Raw genomic sequence first — 20,525 nt, forward strand, 5'->3', positions numbered from 1 at the left:
TTTGCAAATTGAGTCTGTTTTGCCTGTGACGGTAATAGTGAATGATCTCTCCTGTCCTTATCTCGACCCGCGAGCCTTTTGTTATATTTTCTCTCCCCTATCCAGCTGAGGATGGGGGAGTGATAGAACGGCTTTGGTGGGCACCTGGTGTTCAGCCAGGGTTAACCCATCACACATTGTAATGGTGTAACAGAGCTCAGAACTTGAATTCTGTATCACCGACTTTACAGCAAAGAAATTCTTTCCTTCCCCAGAACTGTCCTATATTTTGCACTCAGGTCCCAGATGAAGAAATGAAGGAAATCACTTAAATGAGTGAAAACTCAAACCAAATTAGTCTGTCGTGGTTGTCGTTTTTGGTTTGGTTTTTTTTTTTTTGGGGGGGGGGGGGTGGTTGTTTTGTTATTTGGGGTTTTTTTAAGTGTAACAGAAGACATTGCACTATATTTATCATTTCAACAACCTGCAAACTTCTTTCAGTTGCCTGATGCCTTCTTACTCCCTAACCACTCACTGTGGCCACCCTCCACAAACTTCTTCCACCGCCATCACCCCAGCTTCATGCCTGATGTTGTATCTACACTTACTGTGACTTGATGCTGTGATATCAGTCACCTTGCGTTAGATACGTGACACATGCATAGGTTGCTCTTTGAAATGCTGCAAATTCAGAAATCATTTATAAAATGTAGGAAGTAGGAAATAAAAAAGTAGCATTTTTCCTTTACTGAAGGGGAGGTGGCTCATGTTGATATTGAATTATTGGCATTGGTCAGATGTTGCATCCTTAACTGGAAAGGATAACACTGGAGTGATTCACTCTTTGCTCTCCCTTGGTTCTCATTCTCATTCTAAGGACTGTAACTATCTGGCATATTTTCTTGTTATCTCTTTTGTCTTATCTTTGTATTGTATTATCAAAAGGACTGTAACTATCTGGCATATTTTCTTGTTATCTCTTTTGCATTATCTTTGAATTGGGCTGTTTTAAATGTATCGGATATGTTCTTGTTCTCATTTATATCCTGTAAAGCTACTTCTACCCAGCTGTAAAGACTACATTCCTTTAATGACCAGTAATTAACCTTCTTGGCTTGTGTTTTACCCTTAGAGATCTCTGTTAGCATCCTGGGCTTCTATTATTAGGGATTTCTGCTGAACTAGTATTATTCTTGTCATTCCGAATGCCCAGTAAATAACATCCCATATCTACCTTCAGTAGGAGTAACCCTGTGTCCGTTTTAATCTTTTGTCAGCCTCTTGCTTCCCCTCCCTTTCCCCTTCTGCCCCAATAATAAATTTTTATTGAATTTGGAAGTCATGCTGGCAAGAAGTGATCTTGAGGATCTCTCCAAAAAGGGTTTAGAATCAGTAAGTTAGGAGAGTGTCGTAGGAATGCTATTTCTCACAACAAGCTACTTGCCTGTACCCCAGAGCATCACTGTCATGCAACAGAGCCTGTCATGTATGGACACACTGCTTCACTGGCATGTTAGGGGAATAAGACATCTTTAGCCAAATAGGGAATGTGGTCTGTGTGGGACTTAAAATATTTACTCTATTCTTTAGTCATTTCCACAGGTGTGCAATATATACACCTTGATTATTGAAAGCAATATTATCTCCTTTATTATTTTGTTATAATTTATTGGACAGTTTTCAGTTGCAGCTAATGAGAGAAGGTAATCAATAGTGGTCAGAAAACTTGAAATTGATTCATACTAGGCTCTTTTCATAGTAATTTATTTTTTTGAAGTACGATAAAATCCATGACAAGCAGCAAAATGCATTTGTAGAATTAAATCCCTGTATTAGCATAACTGTAACAAGAACTTAACAATGACTGCAGAAGCATAGCTGCAAAATGATAGCAGTATCCTGGATATTTTTTTCCCCTCTCCACTGAATAAATGTGTTAAAGGTAGTTGCATTTTTATAGAGAAAAATAATTGCTTACACTTTGCTCTACCGGTGATGTTCTGTATGAACACTAATCAGTCTCAGTGAAACTTATTGTGCTCTGCCTGATCTCAAGCAGAGCGAATGAAATACTCATTAGATGTGCGTTATCTACATTGTTCAATACATAACTCTCGGGAAGAAGTAGGCAAAGATGTAGCAATTGTGTTTTCCTACATCTCTTTAAGCAATTTAAAATGGCTTAAAAAAGGAAATGAAAAATATACTATTTCCAAGAAAGCCTTGGATTTTATCTGTGCTACACTGCATGAACTTTGATTCTGATGATACTGCCATAATGCATGTGATATTAAGAGTAGTTCCTTGCCACAATACAAACATTATAATGTAACACTAATAAGCTATGGAACCACTCTCTTATTCTTTGAAACCAGTCTAATAACATTCTTTAATTCATTAGGTTGGCAGCTTCATGGATTAACTACATGGTTAAGCATAGCAAAGACTCACAACAGCTGAAACAGGCTTTCAGAGCCTCCTGTTTTCTTCTGGTCATTAAGACAAATAGTTGTGTAATTCAACATGGTGATAGTCCATAGGTGGATGTCACTGTCAGGTTTAATGATCCACAGTTTGCTTTTTTCCCTTTGTGTATAAACCAGAGTTTGGGAAAACTACTTTCTTTGGGCTGCTCTCAAGGCAGACCTTTGGAAACTGACAGCAGCTTGGAGGTGCCTGTTGCTTCCCCACAGCTGCTCTGGATATATGTGTGCTAGTGAAACGAGCTGTGTTTTGATTAGCAAGACTCTCTACATTTTTTTTTGTTTGGTTGGTTGGTTTTTGGGTTTTGGTTTTGGTTTTTGTCACTAGGAACCTCAGTGATAAATTTGCAATATCTTCCAACAATTTTCAGATGGCAGAAAATGGACACTAAAATTCAGGGGATTTACCATTATCAGTCAACACTGTATGGCCACATCGCTATACAGAACATTGTACTGTCAGCTACATCAAACTAGGGTAAAGTTTCCTTAAGATTTTACCCACCTCCAGTGGAAATAATTAGGTATCATTTTCTCCTGCCCTGGTGGTGATGGTGTAATATATAGTTAATGTAATGATTTATTTGAGCTTTGTGCTGCTTGACGACTCTAAGCAGTGGAATTTAACATGAGCAGTGGTAACTTAGCACCCTGAATATTAAGAATTTTCATATATAGGAAGAATAAGAAAATATCACATCCATGGGGAAGTGTGATATCATCACAAGTAGGAAAACAGAGAGGAAAAAAAAGCCACCAAATAAAAGATGTTCTTAGGGAAGATGAGACTGTATTGACAAATGACTGCATATATTTATGACACCAAAAAAGAACAGTTAATAGGATGATTTTTGGCATGATAAATAGCTCTGACATTGGAAAAGAAACATATTCATGTCATAGTGGGCATGCTGATTTGGATTGCTCCTTTATAAGAAATCTATAGACATTATACTATGAAAAATGTAGCATGCTTGATCAACGGTTGATGTTTTTGTACTTTTCATTCTTTAATAATTTAAAATTTGAAATGCTCAGTAAATTAAGTCAGCGATTCCTAGAGTATGTTCTAGTTGAGTGGATTTAATTAACAGTTCTTATTGTAGTAAAGTAATGTCAGAAGTCTGTGAAACATCACTGTAAGGAATTTGCATTAGTTGTCTGTTTACTCCAGAGTCTTCCAATCACTTGGCAACAACATACAAGCGGTTATTTTCCCAAAATCTGGGAAGTGTTTAGTCCTTGTTTTCAAGATCATTCAGAAATGCCACAACTTGCTGATCTTGCAGGTGTTGTTTCCATTACGAAAAACAATTGTAAGAAGGAGGATAGCAGTTGCAGACAGCGAAACAAAATGGAATGAACAATAAACCTGTCAGAACCTGTTCTTCCAATATATACAGCATTTCTCTAAGGAGTGTACGAACATAGATTTAGCAAAATTTTAAAGATAGGTGTCTGTGTTTTCGAACTCGCTCAGAACTTCCTTTCAGAGCGTAGTAGACCCCTGCCATAAACATTTAGCAAAGAAAGAGAAGAAATGTGTTTGCCCTAGGGCTGAATTACCCAAAGCAATTGGGTTTTCCATACCACCTCTGAGTGTCATAGCAGTAAGCAGTGAATGTGACTAGAGCATGGGCAGTTTTTGCCTCTGTGCTGCCTTCCTGCAGGTCAGTCTGACCCCTTACCATCGGTGTTTCACCTTTTGACAGTGATGAGACTGCTAAGAGAGGATGAGTGACCCTGCATATCGCTCCTGCCATCCCTGAGACTTTATTCCTCTGTGTAGTGGAGCTACAATGGTGTGTTTGCAAGGGAGTTTACTGCTGCTCTGAATGGCTGTCACCAAATGCCTTCAGTTGCATGCTCCTGTGGACACAGCTGAAAAAGTTGAGGTGCAAACTCCACCCTTCTCGTCATTTTGACAGAAAGCATATATACTTCTCTTATTTAAACCGTAGCATTTTCATGCGACCTAATGAAATCAGCAATAGGACATTTATACACCACGCATCTTACTGAAACTTTCCTGATTAGAGAAGTACCTATTTATTGGTTGGTTGGGGGGGTTGTTTTAGAATGCTTCCCTATTTTGGCAGTATCGACAAAGTAGTTTTTGGGTTCCTTTAGAAGGATTTGAGACAAAAGGTCCAGAATTATATATTTTGAATATCCTATTGTGTTACATGTATATGCACAGATTTCATCTCTGGGTAAGAGGGGAAAATACTTTAAAAAATCAAGTGAGATCTTCCATGAAACTAAATTTTCTTGATCATCTTTACCTATTATACATCTCTACATTTCAAGTAAAACAGTAGAAAATTGTGTAAACATCTTTCTTATAGGAAACAGAGAGAAAATAACACTTCACCTTTTATTTTACTAGACTTCAGGGATCTCAGTGCCTAATTGAAATAGGGTAACCAAGAAATAAATGCTCCTATCACACTGGAGTAGATGATACTGCCCTGGAGGCTGCAGTGTCTGAATGAGCTGTTCCAAGTTTTCAGCAAGTGAGATTTCTGTGAAATAGTTATGGCCATGGCTAGAGTCCAGTTCTCTCAGTTAAGACCATAATGTCAAATATCTTCAGACAAGAAAAAAAAAAATGCACTGTTCCTTTCAGTGAAAAAAATAAGTAGCAGAATAGAGAGATCTTTTTGCCTGCGTTGAATAATGTTTGCTCTGGGATTTGCCATCATGGAAAGCTGGATACCAGCAGCTTTCAATTTGTGGAGATGACCTCCTTTCTTAAAGCCAGGACTCTGCTCAAATGTTCTAAGCAGTCTTGGCTTCTCTGCACCCTGGAGAGGTAACATAGCCTTAGGCTTTCCCTGAAGTCTCTCTCAAATCAGTTTTTATATTGAGTATACACAAGACAGCTGCTAAGTTAAGTAGGTTTCAGTGACTTCTCGCAAGCAACTTAATTACAAGCTAGTTAAACACCTTCCAGTAGAACTGTGTAAACAGTCTTCCCAAACTTCAGATGCCTGCAAAAACTAAAAACAAATAAACAACAAGAAAAACCCCAACAAACCAAAAGAAAACCCCCAAGAAAACAAACCAAGGCTTGCTGGATAGATGATGAAATCACAGAATGGTTTGGGCTGGAAGGAGCCTTAAAGGCCACCTAGTTCCAACCCCCTGCCATAGGCAGGGTCACCTTCCACTGGACCAGGTTGCTCAAAGCCCCGTCCAGCCTGGGCTTGAACACTTCCAGGGATGGGGCATCCACAACCTCTCTGGGCAACTGGTTCCAGTGCCTCACCACCCTGACAGTGAAGAACTTCTTCCTTATGTCTAATCTAAATCTACCCTCTTTCAGTTTAAAGCCATTACCCCTTGTCCTACCAGTACGTGCCCTTGTAAAAAGTCCCTCTCCAGCTTTCTTGTAGGCCCCCTTTAGGTACTGGAAATGATACAACCATACACCTATTATTTCAAAGTCATTCTCAGCACAAAGAAGAAAGGGAGCTGGAAGAAATGCTGAAAAGTTGTAGGAAAAGAACGTGTTTATTTTCATAGGTACACCTGCACATACCTTGTTCCATGTATTTATGTGTGCATGTATGTATTTTGTTGCTGTGCTTACCCATCTTCCTTTTCGCCTAACAAAATAGGTCCTTAACTGTTAGCATAGTCTCAGAATGGCCTCTGGTAGGAGACACTGCCTCAAAGCACCTAAGGCAGTCCACATCATTCTCCCACAAGTGCAGTATAGTTGTACAAGCTGGGTTGTGTGGGTTGGTGGGCTGTGCAGATTCTTGCAGTGTATCGGGGTGGGACTGGCCTTTGTGGGATACGCAGCAGGGGCGGGAGAAAGAAGGAGCTTTTTCCCGTTTGGTTTTGTGAAGGCCTTTGTACGAGCCAGTGTGGTGTTGCTTTAACATCATTCTTTCATGTCCCTTGATGGGATATTACTACGTTTGTGTTCCAGAGTCACCAGTATTGAATACACATGATTTATGCTAAAATGAAGAAAAGATACGGTTAGATAGATATAAATATATGAGTGTATATAGATAGATGAGTGAGTAATGATCGAATTTTTCTTTTTTAAGTCCCGGACAACTTTTTGAGTGGCTGCCTAAACAAAAGTTATAATTATATCTCAATTCATGACAGGTTATAGCTACTGTAATTTGCCAGTTTATAACTTAAAATTTCAAAGTTATAGAAGACTACACTTTTAAAAGTCTGAGGCTACTGATCTCGCCTTTTGAGGAAAAGAAGTGTTTGCTGGAAACTCAGGCTGGAGAGCAATAAATCCATCAGAAGCCAAGAAGTGCTTGGTGCTAGGAACAAAACTGAGGGTCTCATTTAAAATAAGTAGCAATAGGGGGGTGCTTTCACCTGCAGGAAGATTACATCCTTTAAATCAACTTTTATTCTTAGGGGTTTTCTCCTGTTTGCTAAGAAGCAGGTTTCATTCTACGCCATATGAAAGCCCTTCCTGCTGCTTTGATGTAAAGCCTTCTGGAGCTTATAAATCACAAATAACTTTGCTGTTTCACTTCATAGCTCCCATATCCACAGTTCCATGTATTCGGTATGTCATTCAAGGTGGATAGAGTTTCATCAATCTTCAAAATGTGCAATGGGATAAATTCCCAATGTTTAATTTTTCACTCTGTCTCAAAACTTCAGTCACAGGAAAAGAAAGGCAAGCCCATAAAACAGATGCTTACTTGGAGAATATAAAAAGAAATCTTTACTCAGATCCCAAACAAGTAAAATTTTAACTTAGAACGTGAATCACACTTGTACCTCATCCCAACTCAGTGTTTCAGGAGGACAAGAGATCTTTGGCTTAAAAACAAACAAACAAACAAAAAGCCAAATGAAAATCAAACAAATGCAAAATAACAAAGCCTTTGTTATTGCTATGAAGCTTCTCATATCTGTTTTTGGAATCAAGCTATTTGAATTCTATTTCTTGTTCTGTTTACTGTTACAAGTTTTTTTTATTTATTTTTTTTTATCATTTAAGTACCCTTCATGCTTTAGAGATAGAGGTTATGATCAATGATACAACAATATTATGTGTAAAATACTTATTTTTAAGCTGTTAAGAAGTTTTTTAAATAGATGGTAAGTAACAGGGTACTGGCCTATGCCACAGAAAATCCTTTCCAGTTTCCATAAGAAAATATATTTGTTGTCTCTACAACTGGAAATAAATTATGTCTTTCAGGGCCTGTTTGTTGGTGAAGTAGTTCACTTTGATAATATAACAACTATGTCTAATTATATTTAGATATGTTATCAAAATGGCTTCTGGCTGCCACCAGCTGGCATATTACTTGATCTTCCCGGTAACTTAGAGCTCATTTTGCTGTTCATTATGTGACAGAGTGGTATTCATTTTACCATTATCTTCACACGGCACTAAAAATCAAAGTACCAAGCCATAATTTACTACTAGCTAATAACTATTGTCTGTAGAGCTTTAATCTTACATATAAAACCCATGTTGGTCATTTAGTCTTTCTACAAGTACATTTTTGCCCTAATACCCCTTTAATTATGATGACAAGAAATGTGTCATCGTTTTTTTTTAGAGGAAAAAAAAACCCAAACAAACACCAAAATCCAAACAACATAAAAAGAAATTAATAAAACCCCCTGAATTTCATTTCAGTATGCTTATTTCCAGCTAACTCCATAATGAGAATGTACTATAAAAACATAACAAAAATCTTGCTATGGGCTTTTCAAAAGGTGTATGGTTTTAAAATTGAATGTGTCAGGCAGGGAAAAATGAGAGAAAAAAATAATCTAAGAAAAATACAGGGAAAAAGGCTATGCCTCTAACAGACAGGAATTTCTTCTCACCAGCTGTAGGACAAGTGACTGATGTGACCACTGGCACAATTTTTGTAGGTAGGTCATTGTTTGATCCCATTGTTTCTTTCTGGTTTATACTGGTCTTGAGTAATTACTGCGTGCTGGTAGTAAACTTGAATTCAGCTGAGAAAAGAAAAAGGAAATGCAAAATTTGTACTATTTGATGAATATCCAAAAAAGAGTGTCTAGATTTAAGGGTTTTTTAACCTATAATCTATTCCATGTCCTGTCACAAGCTTCAGGGATGAAAAAACTTTAAAAAAGCTTACGCAAATTGTTGTTATAACATACTGCTAGACCTGTGTTATGCTTGCTCATCTGAAGGTCCATTCTCCACCCGTTTGCTGCCTCCTTGTCCACTTAAAAGAAAGAAAATAAGCCATTAAAGACCACTTTTTTGCTTTGCACAGACAAGTGTAATATCTATACCAAAACGTAACGCTACCAATTTCTGCACTGGTACAGAAGAAAAAAATATGATCTATCCTGCCTTCTCTTTGTACATAGCATTGCTGACAGCAGGTATTAAAATTAGAATCCTTACTTTATCTTTTCAAGAAAACCATGGAACAAAGTAATTGTACTCTCTTCACAAAGCTCTATAACTATTGCCCATTTTATAGTAATAATTTAGCTTTCCCATTCCTTTGTACCAGAAGTATAATCTCATTAATGACTATATTACTTAGCTATTTTGATATTTTAGTGCTTCACCTAAAAATAATTGATGTATTTTATAATTAAAAATATGTATTATTTAGAAACTGTCCAAAAATCTATTTATGCGCTCTGTCACACAATCCATCATCAATAATTATTATTTTATTCACGCAGCCAAGAATTCAGATCCAATCCAGCAACAGTTGGTGGTATAATCCATTTTCCATATTAATCTCTCTGACAGCAAACATTCTCATTAAGGCATCACATCATCCATTTGCTCCCTTACTCACCCATACATATTATAGATGATTATAACAAGTGAAATTTCATTACAAGGATCAGAACAAGTTTTAAACACAGATTAAAAACAAACAAAAAAATTCCTCAAAACAAAAAAAGCCACCCAAAAAAACCCCCCAAATTAGACATGAGCAGACTTTTAGAGAGATTAGTTCTCCAAGTACATGTTTTTCAAGATATTCAGCTTGTGAAATTTCTCAGGATGAGAAAGACAAAATAGCGAACACTGTTCTGCTACTACAATTTACTGATGCAAGAGGAACAGAGCAGGCATAAAACATGTTCTTTAAGTGTTCAGCCTTGCTTTTGAGTCACAGGAGCAAGCACCCAGCGCTGGACCCAGATAAGACTCCCAAGTGCTACTCCAGCTCTAGGACTGCTCTGATTCTGCAACAAAGATTAGATTACTTGCTTTCAATTTTATTTTTTTTTCTTTTACTTTAATGTCAGAGTATCAAAGAAATTCAGCCTGCATACTGTATGGGATGGTTTGTGGGTTTTATTAATTTATTTTTCGTAATGTATTTTATTAATTTATTTTTGGTAATGTGTTTAGTACACATATTTTATGTGTACTAAAGTCTGTTAAAAAGTTCATATCTTTTTCCTGTAGGGAAAGAATAACTCACATCTCATATTTTCTGAAACGGATGTGTGATTAGAACTACTCTTATAGCATAACTGCTATTTATAACAGTTCTTGGTTTGAATTCACTTTAAGTTTTGTAAAATTAATCAATTTTTTTTCTTCCAGTTAGTGCTAGATGCTTCCTGGCAGTTAATAACAAAAGCTAATAGTCTGTGGTACAGATAAAAAGTGTTCATTGTTGTTCTATTTTCAATATACTGCATACTGTTTTTGTTACAATAGCATCAATTTGCCTTGTTTAAAAAAAAAAAAAAAAAAAAAAATTAACCAAACCCAACCAATAACAACAACCTACAGCAAATAAATCTTTTCTTGTGTTTCTGTCTTCTTCCTAAAAAAAACCCCAACGAACAAACAAAAACCCATGCAAAATATTGTATCACCACATTTTTAAAAAATCTGAGGTCAGAAGGTACTATTGGATTATCTAGTCTGTGTTTATGTGTATCAGAAACCATTGTCTGTCTTCCTGTGCTGTCAAATCTTATGAATATGTAAACAGAAAGACAAGATCAGACACCTTTCTGTAAATTACACTTTGCATTATAATTTCCGTAAAACTACCCAAGATTTCAAAGGAAGATTAATCCAATACTTTTCTGATAGTTTGCTCTAATCATGAGCCAAGTTTAATTTCTGTGTTCTAACTGAGCTAGAATCTTGAATTAAATTAATTTCATTCATTTGGGTTTTTTGTATAAGAGGAAAAATACCCTCGAGTCTGAAAATTGGCTTTTCCCTCAGAGATAATCAGTGTTCAGTTTTAGACTTGAGAGTCAAACATTTTGGTATTTATAATGGTTGTAACTGTTTCCAAAAGTTGTCCTGATCAGTTGAGAATAAGACAATGCCAGTAAAACTCAGTTTGGGATTACAGCGATAAAAAATTTATTACCAATGCCATGACACAAGTAAATATTTATTCCCCAACTTGAATATCTAGTTCAAGATATCGACTTCCAAGCAGGTGGCTGGTTAATCTTGAAATTGTCATAAATTAGTGTAATGTGAAGGTGACTGTAGTGTGTTTTGTGTTTGAAAACGGATATTTTTAAATGATAACAAAATGCTTAGTCTTATTACTGATAGTTTGAGACTGTGTATCTCCCAAGTGAAAGTTACTGCTGCCACCACACCTCTAAAATCTGCATGTTACCTAGAAAAGCTCACATAATAATATAGCTTGATCTCTGCATGGTTTTTGGTACTCTCTAAGAGCCAAAGGAATCATCTTCTCTGCTTATATTGGTTAACATGGCCCATGTTCGTTAGAGATCCTATATGCACTAGTTCTTAACTTTATCACTGACAACATACAGTGCTAGTTCCTAGCTCTTTTACTCAGCTCCTTCTGCTCAGAAATTTAGTTATTAATGATTTTAACATTTGTCCCGTGACCAGCCCACTTCCAGTGTTGGCAGTCTACATCAAACCAGCACCGAGCCTGTTACCTGTTATCCCTTTACTGATATTTTTGAACTAAAACAAAACCCCTTTGTGTTCATTAAGACCCTCTTTTATGATAGCAGAATGACTTTTAACCTGGTTTTGGAAAACCACTGACATTTTAGAGCCAGTAACCACACAGCATACAGGTATGATTTTGAGGAGAAAGCTGTTTTTATGAGAATTAGGGTTCTTGGGGATTCCCTTTACACAAACTAAACTGTGTGGTATGAGCCCAAGCCAAAAAGGTGCTGTCAAGGGTGAGCGTTGCAAAGAGCCCAGCTTGGATCTCCAGTGGAAACTCTCGGCTACCCAGAGCTGAAGGACAAAGCATATTGTCACTGCCACTTCACCAAATGACCATAAGGACAGCGAAAGTGGAGAAAATGTGCCCTCTGTCAGAAAGGGATGAACAGATCATATGCTCGGAGAAATTAGAAGTCAGGGAAATGTAAGACCCTTCCTTTCACCCCAATCTTAGAGAGCAGTTGAGGGCCACGAGGGAACATTAAGCGCTGTGCCATGCAGCATTACCCAGGCCACAGCAGTTACTCCTTGTCTATGCAGCATCACAAATTATCTCGATTCATGCAATATAATTTTAAAAAATGAACAAAAAAGAGCAATTGGAAATATCTGTTTTGCCAAGATTCATAAATTTCTGTAGTTTTGCTATATGTAACCCCTAATATAGGCCAAATGGCGTCTTCGAAATGTCTTAAAAGTAAGTAACTTTTTTTTTTTTTTTTTTAAGTTAAAAATCATTTAAGGGTGTTACTGAAGTCAAGGGAAAACTCGATTTCAGTAGGAACAGGATTTCACCAACATTTATAGCATTTAATATGCTTGATCACAATATGATGTTATATGTGATAGAGTCAGCAAGACTGCCATCTGCAAAAATCATCTTGTGTCTGGAAAAGTAAAGATATAAATGAAATTGTTCTTAAAATATATGAATACATCATTATTTAAAATTACTTATCTGGTTTTCTGTGAATAACCTCATTCTAAGGTGTAAAAAAACCCAAACCCAAACCAAAAAAAACCCCAGCAAACATGTACTGTCACATAAGGACTTCATGGAAGCTTTATTATGGAGTCACTGGTTTTATTGTAGAAACTATAGTTTGTTCATTGATAGTAAAAGGCTAGACAAAATTATTCAACAAGATTAGCTGTAAATATAGTTGTCCAACTGTGGACCAGAATCAGAATCAAAGAATGGATTTAAATTAATTAATAACAGTGACATAAGATGCTTCCTAATGCAAAAGATCCTTGGATAAGGTAAAAATACTGTGCTAAGATTATGTACACCTATTTAAAATAATATTTCAGCACGTCATAAATAAAAATATTTTTTTCTTTTACAAAACAGTTCGCAGTTTATCATCACAGACTTTTTTCTAACTGATTCCAAGTCACAATTTTAAAACTATTTGTATATTGAGAGTCCCTTAAGGAGGCAGGAAAGAAATTATATAAACTATCAGAAGTTATATAAACTCTCAGTGAATTTCAAAGGTAAGTGGGTGGCTATCTCCCTTGTAAACCTACTTTAAAAACATAGATTTCTAACCTCATTTCATGTAGAGAGAAGGAGGGGGGAGGCAACTAAAAAACATTCAGAAAAATAACTGTCTTTTTTTTTTTTTTTTTGGTCACCAAATATACCCTTTTTTATGAACACTTGTTTTAAAAAATGATGAAACAGGTTTTTTTTGTAATGAATGTTGCCTATGGATCATGATAATGACGCTAGTAAGGCATGTGTTGTTAAATTCAACCTGCATTTTAATGCACTGTACGGATGGAACAACAAACATTTTCAAAATTTTCTCATTTTCCAGATCATTTAGTTACTTTTTGCAGGGTACAAAGTAATTAGGCTCCTTCATAAAGGTCTCTGTTTCTTAATATCCCAAAGTCTTTCTTTATTCTGTGCCATACTCCAAGTTGCCTGCTGGTACTTATCCTACAGAACTCTGTGAGCTCTCAAAAAGTCTGTTTGGCCACTGGAAAACAATACTGCCAACATAAAATGTACTAACTTCTGAAAAATTTGAATATTTTAAATCTTTCTTACCTTCAGTAATGGAGCTTCAGAGAAAAGGATGATAATGCAAACACTTTAAATACTTGAATATGTCACTTGTATGCACTGTAGGTCTTGGAACATCTGTGAATATTTTTGTTTTGTATCTGTTAAGCAGTTTGCACATTTTTTTAACTGTATATAAATAATACATGATAAGTATTACTTTAAAAAAAACAAAATGAATATGTACCTATCATTAATGCATGTGCAAATACTTTATTTATAAGTGCACACATTCCCCACTCACCACCCCCCAGTATGTTCCTATACTCGTGGCACTTAACTGTTTTCTCAGGTTAATTTCTTGTGATATGTCTATAGCGTATTTTAAGGTATCATAGAGACAAACTACTTTAGATGAAGGGAAAAGGTGGCCACAGCAACACAATGCATCATGTTACTGCAATTGAACAGTTCCTGGTCCCCATTCTAGCTTGCATAGGAGTAGTTCAGTTATTTTACAACACTTTGTCTTACATGCTGTAACCTCAGTCTCTGTGCTGTCATCCGTATTTTTCAGACCTTGAGAAAAACAGGTGTGTTTGCTTGTCTTCCTCCCCATCCCAATATTATTAGTGTAAAAAAAACCCCCAAACCCCCCAAACTGTATTTTTATGTATAGCAGTACTATAAATCTCTGTATAGAAGACATTTGCATTCATGAAAAGATTTCCATTCTGGAGGATGTTATCTTTTCCCTGTATGCTTGACTTTACCAGGTGGAAGGTACACACTTTGTTATTTGGTGAACATATTCTCTTTTTAAGTGGGATAAAATCCTGATTTATAGGTTTTAATTAAACTATGTAATGTTACTTTCTTATTTATCTATTTACATCCTGTTTTTCACTGTAAGAAAATCCAAGTACAAAGGCAAAATTGTCCTATAGCATACAAAGGTGAGAAGGGACACCAGCCTTCAGTTAAGTCCTCAGTCTTGATGTCTGAGGCACTAGTAGGCTGACACAGACATAGCGCACACCCACTTCATAGAGCGAAGGTTCACTTTGCCACTGTGTGTCTCTAGGAGTTGTTAAAACTGGATATCTCAGGAAGAATACAAAACCAAGCCAAGCATGTAATTCCACTGACGCTCTCAGCTTTCTGGTAGATTAGGATTTCTGTGTATTCAGTAACCCTGGACTGCTTTGTTTATGTCTGATCAAGAAAAGACTTAAGCTCAATGCTGGAGCTCTGAAAACGGAGACCCTGAACATCCTTTTTTGATGTTGCTTTACCATATGCTTGTTTGAGTTGAACAGCTCAACTGACAATGATGTGGTCCACCAACAGACAGCCTTGGCTCAGTTCTTCCAGAGCATATATGGGTGTTTAGCTACAGGAATATGGTGATTCTTAGGGTTTCCTGGCCCTGGCTCTACCTGTCCTCTGCTCATGTTGGGATGGGAGGTGGTGCCCTGGCTTCTCCTTATCCATGGATTTCGGTAAGGGGAAATGTTTGAGGACAAAATGAGGAGATTGCTTTAGGCAGGTCCCCAGTCAGGGTGACTGGTAAGTTCACATGGTGGAGCGCATTCCAGTTTGTACCAGAGACTCATAATGAGAAAATATTTCAATAGAAAATTTATCAGACATACTGTGCATATTTTCTAGTAAGGAAGCTGAAAATATGAAAAAAAAAGTCGTCCGTCCCCCCCCCCCCCCCCCCCCAGTAAGTTGTTTTTCAGAATTCTTAATAATTAGCTATTAATATGTAGCTTATTCATAAAGAGCTCCTTCAGTGTTTTTCTCCTGATGTGTGAAATTCTGGCTGTTTTGATCAATTATATAAATAATTAAACATAGTTTCTGTTGCCTGGATAGCTGAATATATCTTAGGATCGAAATTGTGTCTCAGGTGTTCATCATATAAGTATGAGATTCATTTATCATAAGTATTCTGCAAAATTAATTTAAACTATGCTCTTCTCACAAATTTTCCTGTCCTCTAGTAGAATCAGTCCTTCAAATAACCTCTATATAGAAAAACACCCTTAAAATAAATTGAACACAGTGTTAATAAGATTACAAGAAAGTTTTATTAGCTAACTGAACTTTTAATGATAAAACCCAAATTGATTTTACTTCACAAGCAATAATTACAAATAGAGGACTTCGGTACTTTTCCATACAGTAAACTTGGCCTTTTTTTTTTTTTTTTTTTTTTTACTACTGCTTTTTTAGGCAAGAGAAACTTAAAAGTGTAAATCAGATTACAGTGTACTTCATAAAGATTTTTTTACATGATATTACAAAGTTAAGCTGTTTGCACTTTATGGATTAAATGTTACATTTTCATTTAAATAGCAGTATTCTTAAATATGAAGTTAACAGACTAAACTAGGGAATGGTTGTAAATAACTTAAGTAACGTTTTAAAAAATATTTCAGTATTTTTAAAAAAGAAATGCTAACTTATGTGACAGTTTGTAAATTGTAGTAATTTAAATGTATGGGGTTTAAGGTTGTGATTTGGTTTTGTTTGGTTTTTTTGTTTGTTTTTGTGGGTTTTTTTTAATAAAAGTAACTTTATATTAAGGTGGAGATAAACTAAAAGCATTAGAATTCTCGGTGTTCGATTTTGTTATGGATGTTCAAGAAAATGTTAGCACTGTGTTTCTCTAATTTCATTGATGGCAAGGTTTATGTGAAATACAAATAATGTAAAAAAGATGTAGTTTAAATAAGATTATAAAAGACTAAAGTTCAATAGTTGCAGTACAGCTGGTATTATCTAGTAAAACTGAAAACCTAATGACTTTAAATATACAGTTTATATCTGTGCATAATATTATGGAACTAAGAAATCAAGTGAAGAAGAAATTATAGTGAGGAAAAGAGCTATTCAGTGAATTTCATGTAATATCTGTTTGAGAGTTGATTAGGCAAGTTATAGACTGGCAGTTGGAAAACAGATTGCTCTAGTTAATATACAACACTAAAAGAGAACATTTGTACTAGGGCAATTTTATGTTTTCCCTGTGTGCTGGCAAAAGCAACTGTGTGTATCATCATGTCCAAGATGCCCAGTTTGGGGTGTGGGCTTAAAAAGCATAAGAATGAAGAAGACCTACTTGCTCATACCTACCAAAAAAAGCTTACAGGACATATTTCTGCAGTCTCAGCCTGTGATGACAATATGTATTTAAAAAAAAAGGAGTAGATCCAATTTTATTAAAGAGTAATGATTATTTAGGGTAGACAAAAGAAAAGTATTTTCTATGACTCAGACGTGAGTACATCTTGTACTTGGAATGCACGTATTTGGCATACACTGTATCACCTAGGTATTACTGACCTTTGTAGGTAGTTTCTTAGTCCTCAGTTTTGTTATAATATATTTGACGAGAAATGAAATCTGCTTGTGTGAATCTGATACAAAATTTCCAAAGAATAATCTTGGCAATGTTAGAACACGTTACAATTCTGAATGTGAAATCTTTCTCTTTCTTGCTCATACACATGCAAACACAAGGAAAAAAAAAAAAAGAAAAAAAAAAAGGAAAATCTGTAAATAAGGTAAGGTAGAAGATGAACCCCTACATTTTTTGGTTTTGTTTGTCTTTCATATGTGGAAGCAAAGTAGAATGCAGAGTTGTTCCATCTTTGGAGAGTTTCTTGCACTGGTTTGGCTCTGGGGCTCTTCTTGCTGCCTTTGACTTCAGAAACTGCAGCTGAGGGAATCAGGCTGTCCCATGTGAGCTGGAAAGAACAAGAGCATTTGAGGAAATCCCACTTCATGGAGCAAGCAGCTTAGATGCCCTGAAATTTTGTCTCCATCTCCCCTCCTTTCTACGTCATAAAAATGAGGACGCTGAAAACTGCACATCTGGAAACCTTAAGAGCCTTGGCTTGAAGGATAGTTCCCTGCCCATCCAGGCTCCCTGATGCAGAGCTAGACCACCTGTGGCTCCTGGGCTCTGCTGCAGGATGCTGCTATTGCTTTTGGTTATCTAATTTATTTTACAGTAGGGAACAGATACCTGCTGATCCAGAGTGCTCATTTCAGTTAAACTGCATATACCTGAGGTTCAACAAAATGAAATAGTGCACTGAATTTCACTTGAAACACCTGTCAGTGTTGCAGCCTACTTCAAAACATTTTTGCCTTTGTAACTTGTAAATAAACGCAACTAAATTGTTTGAAGCCCTGCTTCTTCAAAGATTCATGCTATTGCATAGCTCGGACAATTAGTAGTCTTGCTGAAATCAACGGGACTGCTCTCTGACTTTCATCCTGGCTCCACTGAAGATGATTTCAAATTTCCCACTGACTTCAATAAGGCCAGGGTGCTCTCAAAGTATTTCATGTGCTGCATGCTGGGTAATAATACAAAGGGATGCCACCCTTGTGAAACCAGATGGGTGTTTTATCACAGAAGTATGGTTTGCTTTGGTTTGGTTTTCCAGAGATACTGTGATGTTGTGTAGCGTTAAAATAAATCTATAGAGGTGAAGGCCCTGGTGCAAATTCCATCTTTTTAATTTTGTAACCTCTACTGTGCCTTGCTTGTTGTTTCTTTTTAACAGTTTTGCTGTTGGTCTTTTGTACCAGGATTTGTTGTCTTCTGTCCCTTTAGTAAAAGATGTGCTCCCTACGGAGGGAAATGGCTCTGGCATCACATTATGGCCCAACTGACTCACAATTCAAATTCTTCAATACAGAGTCCCTCTCCTTGCTTTTACCTCTGGTACTACTTATTCCCCGTTTTTATGCCTTCCTCTTCAGCCAGCATAGTAGGTGAGGCTTTGTCCAAGTTCTTCTAGATTTGGACTATGCCTCATTTGTTGAAGAATCCTTTTTGATTTCATCTCTGAAAATGCTGCATCTGTGCTATCACCTCTGAAATATGCCTTTTACAGCCTGGACTGTATGTCATGTTTAAATCTCCCGAGTTTAGGCCTTGATCCCCTTGTAATAAATGAAATACTATTTGCAACATAGCTCAGATGGTACTTATCTTGCAAGTATTCTTCCCAGGAATAAGACTCTTTTTTAAGTGCCTGTGGCAAGCCATTATTGGATTGCTTCAAGTCTTCCATCAGACATACAGTTGTACTGTAGCAGGTTGATGGTTTATTCTTTGCGCATATAGTGCAAAGTAAGTTCTATTTGGACCATCTTCTAGTACTGGTGACCACTTTATCCTCGGTTTATCATGTGGGGAATGTTGCAGAGTTTTGATCAACTAAGCAGTAGTATTATGACAAAATTTTGGCTTGCAATTTAACTTCTAATCTACTTCCGCCCCAAAGGTGAAAACTGAATTTTTTCACTTCCAAAATTTATGCAGCAAGTTGTACATTGCTACCTGATCATAATCACTATCTATCTCTGTCATGTCTCTATTAGTTACTACAAAGAAATGCTGGCTATGCACTAGTTTTTGTCCTAATATTGCTTTCCAGGGCATCACAAAATGACTGCATGAGCACTACATTATTTTAGCTTTTGAGGACAGGAGTCTTATTTGTGGTTTTCTTCGTCATACACTTCTTTTCAGCTCACTAGCCCACAAGCTTCTGTATGTATTTATGTACATACTTCAGAAAGATAGTTGATCATGCTTATAAATAATTTTTCATATTCTTTAATGAGAATAATTTGATTCTCCCCCCCCCCCCGCGAAAAAAAAAAAAGTAACAACTTGTTCGTAATTTCATGACTACAAATTTACTTTACAGTTGTCTCACTAGGCTGCTGATGCACTCAAAGCAGTCTCAGGTGCTATAATGATACAGACTTTCTGGTGGGAGACAGAGCTCTGCGTTTGGTTTCCCAAAGGATTCCATGTGGGAAAATGTTTCTAGTGCAAGCTTGCTTCCTACATGTTTAGTTCCTTAAAGTATATCTTGAAAAATATTAAACTATGTCCATGGAGATTCATCTCCTTCCTCTTTCACGTGGTGATAAGTGTGCTCAAATCTTACAATGCTCATTCTATGCTTCTTAGAAGTGCAGGATTCTGCATTAACTAAACTCCAAGTATTCCTTGTTTCATGGAATTCCTGCTTGTAGTAGGTATTTGTAAATGGACATTAAAATTAAACCCTTGCTTAATATTTCTGGAGCCCAGCACTGTGACAGGGATTCCAATACATCTGACTTTACAAACTAGCTAGAAGGTGCCTGACCGTTGTCTAGTAACATTGCTGAAATAAGGTAGTTGAACAGAGAGCAGCTACTATCTGCAGTGCAAAGCTTCGTCTGCTTAAAAACCATGCTACAAACTTCAGCTGTTTCATTTCCAGTGTAAATCATTAGTTCTCCTGTTACTAGAGAAGTTATGAAATCAGAACATAAATTTTTCACATCCTTTTATGGATGGCTGTGGGACAATCTTTTTGCCTTTATGAAATTTTGCACAGCATATATGGAAAGATCATAAGACTTGTATTTGTAATTGGTTTGTCTTTTTCTCTGTCTTGAGTCCTGGTAATTTTTAGCTTAAGTCTGTGAATCATTCTGTATTAGTGGATGTCATCATTTCAAACTTTAGTCAGTTAGACTAACCTTCTAATTAGAGGTATCTTTCAACATTAACTCTGAAAACCTGATGTAGCCCATCTTCCATTAAAGAGTCTTTAATGTTTCCAATACTGGGTGTTTGAGTCAAACTTTTTGGCCCCCGGTTTCAGTTACAAAAATAAATATATAAATCCTCTTTGTTACCTCTTTAGCTCACTTTATTCAAAATTGCAATCAAACCTTTTATTGGCTGTTCTAATGTCTCAAGCATCTTTTACATAAGAATTTCTAGTTGATTTCTAATTAATTTTAAACCAAATAAGATAAAAAAAATCTCAATTTTTATTTTCCCTTATCATTTCCTTATCTTCTTTTTTTCCCATCTCCCTGACAGCTTTTAATGCTGGATGAAAGCTTGATTCTACATCTGTCATGATATATTTTGCTCTAAAAACTCCACAGACTTCCACAGTACTGTGCCTGCATTTTCCAGATTTTCTTTCGCTTTTCTTTCCCTGTTAAGCACATTTGGTGTTAGTAGCGCTTGCTGGTCTGATGGAACATGTCATGCTTCATGTATCTTTCA

This window comes from Accipiter gentilis, chromosome 3, assembly GCF_929443795.1.
Source record: "Accipiter gentilis chromosome 3, bAccGen1.1, whole genome shotgun sequence".
Lineage (NCBI taxonomy): Eukaryota > Metazoa > Chordata > Aves > Accipitriformes > Accipitridae > Astur > Astur gentilis.